The following is a 5,000-nucleotide window of genomic DNA, read 5'->3' as shown; positions in this document are numbered from 1 at the left end:
TAGGGACTTAACAAACTACAACGCGGACGTCAACTAGAACTCCACAAACAACAATATCATTGGTTAAAAGAGGAAAAATAATCGAGCTCGGCGCGTGCGGCAGGTATTTTACCACTCACTTCAGTTTGTGCTACTCTTCACAACAACGACGTGACATCACCAAATATGAACTTTTGACGACAACGCGAACTTACAAATGTGAATCTGTCATTCTCAATTTTTACTCTGAAACCGCTCGCACCGTTTTGAAATTATTTTTTGATACTTCGCCCACATTGTACAACGTGAATGGAATAATCGCGAAAGACTTACGATACTGCAAACTTCTATTTTGAGGTTACGTTTTCGTCGACGCCACCGCGCCGTCGTTGATCTTAAAAGTCCCTTAATATGAAATCCTCAACCCTCGGATAATGCATTTCTCAGTTGCATTGTTGTTGGTTCAGTGGATTCCAGTTACCTTTCATGGTATCGCATGATATCGCATGGTATCGTAAGGATGGTATGGTATCGCATGGTAACGTAATTGTTGAATAACATATTATGGACACATTGTTACGGGATTTTTTTACAGCGCAAATTATCACAGAGCTTGGTAGGCACCCACGGTTGATTGACAACTCATCCGCATGCACCTAAGGTACCACGCCTTTTATTGCGCGCTTCGTGTTTAAGAAACGTCGACGCTTCAAAATGCACCTTTTCGCTTTCTTAACCTTTATGACACTGTACAGCATGGACAAAATATCCAATAACTGGGTTGGTAGGAGCGGTTTTGAAGCAGAGATAGAATGACGTGAACGATTAACCTTTGCATGCATACTTCTAGTCTGGGAGCAAATGTCATAAAATAAGGTCCCGAGTGAAGTTCGTGCTGAAAGCAAGCACCTAGTGTAAAAGTGTTCATTAGGTCCTACTAAACATGAAAAGTTTTGGTGCCAGCTTTGCCACTAGCTCAGACGGCTTTCAAGGGGGGGTTAAATTCTGACCCATGAAATCCAGCGTGAAAACGAGGCTAAAACACATAATTCCTCATAACTTTGTTAATAACAGACGAAAATACACCAAACTTGCTCACATGATTGGGCATGATCCTCCCTGTTGATTTATGATAATTTACATAGGTCACGTGACCTTACGCATGAACGCGAGGCTGAAACACATAATTTACTATAAATTTGTCAAAAAAAATCCTTATCATGCCAAACTTGCTCACCTTAGTCAGTTAGACATCTTGCATCGATTGGTGCCACTTTGTAGTGTCACGTGACCCCATACATATGTGTGATTTTGACGCTGCGAATGCCACAAATCCTCTCTTTACTGTATTTCGCCAATACATGCGCATAGTAATGGAGATGTTCGCATTCATCCAGGCAGTCCACAGTGGTGATTGGAAGCTCCATCTAATTGCACTGGAGTTGTTCACAAAGTACTTCTTTGTGCACGACAAGATCTGTTATCTAAGGATGATCCCCCTGTACCTAGCTGAAATGGCATCTCTCGAATCATCAGACCCCGAGATCTATGGATCATCACAGGAAACTGGGTAGTGAACAAGAACAAGGAGGTTCCCTTCTGTGCTGTTGGTGGTGATACTGCGTTGGAACACCTCAGTCAATCTATGAAAGTTTCTGGTGGGCTTGTAGGGATCACCAAGTTTTTCCTCATTGCCCCAGTACTAGCCCGACTCACAGCAGAAGCCAAGGCAATGGCGGGTCTCGTTCCGGAACGTGCACACCATCAAGAACTAAACTCAGCTGTTTTGACGCACAAAGATAACAGCATAAATAAGTTGACCGAGACAATCAAGACCTTCACCAATCCCTTTTCATCAGACCAGAACACCAACACCGATCTGTACAACTTGGTCACAAAAATTGTGATGAATGAGAAAACGAAGAAAGATCTTGTTAATCATTGTGAAAAAGGGAGAAAGCTATTCAGTGCTTTTGTACAAGATAGGATCAAGACAGGAGAGATCAACCTCTGGGCTCCTGTAAAGAAGCGCAATCTTCTTACCTGGAAAACGAGTGCTAAGGTCATCAAAGTCAAAGCTAAAGACACGATCATCGAGTTAAAGGAGGACAGAAATCTGTTTGCTCGTTTGGCGATGGTGTGCAAGAGCCGCCCAGAAATTGACATCCAAGAGGCTGTTGGCTTATATGAGTTCACTGTTGTCCCAAGATCTTTGTTTGCACGAGATGGTACCATGTTGCATTGTTCTTACAAGAGTGCCCTTATGCATATCCTAGAGAAGGCAGGTGGCCTAAGTACTAATACACAAGAAATCACCCCAGGATTCAAAGTCGCGATTGTTGATGGAATGGCCGAAGTCCAATCACTTGACAAGCCAGAGTGGATCAAGAACTGTAGAGACTTGGTTGAACATTTCACGAATCGCTTGCTTGTAAAGTATAATGATTAACAAGAGCTCCACAAAATCTTCGACAGATACGATGTACCACCCTCACCCCTCACTGAAATCAGCAACACGAGTCAAACGACAAGGTGGCCATGCTCCCATTTATTATCGCATCACTGATTCTACCCACATCGCCAAGGTGCCGATGAAGAAGCTTCTTGCTCATTCAAAGACCAAGGGCTAACTTACTACGTTTCTCGCAAAGAATGTGAAGGATAATGCTAATGGAAGACAAGTCGTTGTGGCATGGGGAACGGAATGTGAGGCAAGGCACAGAGACGTCAGGCATTTACGAAGTACGAAAGAAGAAGCCGACACGAAGATTATTTTACATGCTCTGGATGCCTCTGCTCAAGGTGCTACCCAACTCTCTATATATTCTCCTGACACTGATGTTCTTGTTTTGGCTCTCCGACGGTATCCAGATTTGTGCTCGAACTCTTGCTTTGTTACTGGGACCGGCAGTAGTCGTAGAGTTATCAACTTGAAGTCAATCGCAGACGCCCTTGGGCCCACTAAGACGGCTGCGCTGCCAGCATTTCATGCGTTGACTGGAGCAGATGTTACTGGGAGTTTCTCTGGAAAGGGAAAAGCCCCTTGTTGGGATGAGTTTGATAACGCCAGCACTCCTATCTTGCAAGCTCTTGCTAACCTCGGTTGTGGGGAACAGCCAGATGACGGCACAAGAAGTAGAGTAGAACAGCTGGTTTGTCGGATGTACCAACCAAAGACAGACATCAAAACTGTCAAAGCCCTCAGATGGTCCCTCTTTAAGAAAAATCAAGCTGAGTCTGAGAGGTTGCCGCCCACACAAGCTGCTGTCCATCAAGCCATACTGAGAGCGCACTACCAGCTTCTTGTTTGGAACAACGATCATGTAGCAAACCCGGTGTTGCCCTCACCAGAAGGCTATGGATGGCAAGATGAAGATGGAAAGTGGGTACCAGTCATGACAAATCTTCCACCAGCTCCAGAGGCAATTATACAGCTTGTCTGATGCAAGTGCGCCAAGTCCCGTTGCTCCAACACACGTTGTCAGTGTCAAAAAGCCGGACTTGTCTGTACTGATCTCTGTCGGTGCTCTGCAGATTGCCAGAACGAGTATGCTGAGAGTGATGATGAGTATGATGAAGACGAAGTCGAACAGAAAATTCCATAGGAATGGACAACAGAACAATGTATATAGATATTCAGTAAGACTTTCATGACTGTATATCTAAAATAGCAGTAGTCGCTATTTTCATTTTCTGCCCTTGTTCCAATATACATGCGAAAATGAATACATGGAACCAGTATCATAAGTTGGCAAGATTATTGATTATGTGTACAAGATAAATTCTCAAATGGAGCCTCCGCATTATTTGCTTTATCCGTCTCGTCCCTGTGCTATTGGCCATAGGACAATGATTAGTTGAAGTTTTTATAGCTGAACTCGGATAACCATATATGTATCTGCCTAGTAGTTGTTAATACATTTGGCAAAACAAATGCCATCCTACACGATGCTACCAGATATATCCAGCCTCGTTTCCATGCATGGGGTCACGTGACACTACAAAGTGGCACCAATCGATGCAAGATGTCTAACTGACTAAGGTGAGCAAGTTTGGCATGATAAGGATTTTTTTTGACAAATTTATGGAAAATTATGTGTTTCAGCCTCGCTTTCATGCGTAAGGTCACGTGACTTATGTAAATTAGCATAAGTCAACAGGGAGGATCATGTCCAATCATGTGAGCAAGTTTGGTGTATTTCCGTCTATTATTAACAAAGTTATGAGGAATTATGTGTTTTAGCCTCGTTTCCATGCTGGATTTCATGGGTCAGAATTTAACCCCCCCTTCAAAGCCGTCTGAGCAAGTTGCAAAGCTGGCACCAAAACTTTTCATGTTTAGTAGGTCCTAATGAACACTTTTACACTAGGTGCTTGCTTTCAGCACGAACTTCACACGGGACTACATTTGCTCCCAGACTATTCGTCGTCAAAATCATTTCACGTTGTGGTTTGCCTCAGAACGTCAAGGAAATGTGCTCAGATACGTGTCGCAAGATTATTTTTCCTCTTTGAATTCATAATATAATATTCTTGCCTTCTAGCTTTGCGGTTAGTTCGGCAAGCTTACTCTGGCAAAGAAGAGTTCTCCTTTTTGCAAAGAAAAACCGCTTTTTGGTGCTACTTCAAACGAGTTCTAAACTGAGGTTTGGTGTGGCCGTGACGTCAGTATTGTCCACAGTTGTTTGAGAGATTACTTATCACGTTTACGGCGAACGGCAAACGTCGGCCGACTAAACGTTGCATTTTGCCAAAAATGGAAGAAACTCGTTTGATACGAGCTCATTTCTTACTTGTTATAGCTGCAGGTATCAAGTAACTTTTCAAAAGAGAGAGACGAGTTGGAATAACATTAATTTCCAAGCTTTTATGACACTGAAGCAGCAGCCCACCGTTTCGGGTTTGCCATTTCACGTAAACGAGATGCTTTATATATGGTATTGTTGCAAATAGTCTGTAACTCTTATTAAAACGCAGCTTCATGTTCAGCCGTTTCTTCACGTTTTCGTTTCTTTTTTTAA

General features: G+C 43.1%; 1 protein-coding gene across 1 annotated transcript in view; it reads right to left on the bottom strand.

Annotated features, from left to right (window-relative positions):
- The window catches only part of LOC137979050 (uncharacterized), a 14,014-nt gene that overhangs the window by 556 nt on the left and 8,458 nt on the right, over positions 1-5,000 (bottom strand). The window lies entirely within an intron of this gene.

Source organism: Montipora foliosa, chromosome 12, assembly GCF_036669935.1.
Source record: "Montipora foliosa isolate CH-2021 chromosome 12, ASM3666993v2, whole genome shotgun sequence".
Classification (NCBI taxonomy): domain Eukaryota; kingdom Metazoa; phylum Cnidaria; class Anthozoa; order Scleractinia; family Acroporidae; genus Montipora; species Montipora foliosa.
The sequence above is the reverse complement of the archived record's forward strand: the minus strand, read 5'-3'. Positions and strand labels throughout refer to the sequence as shown.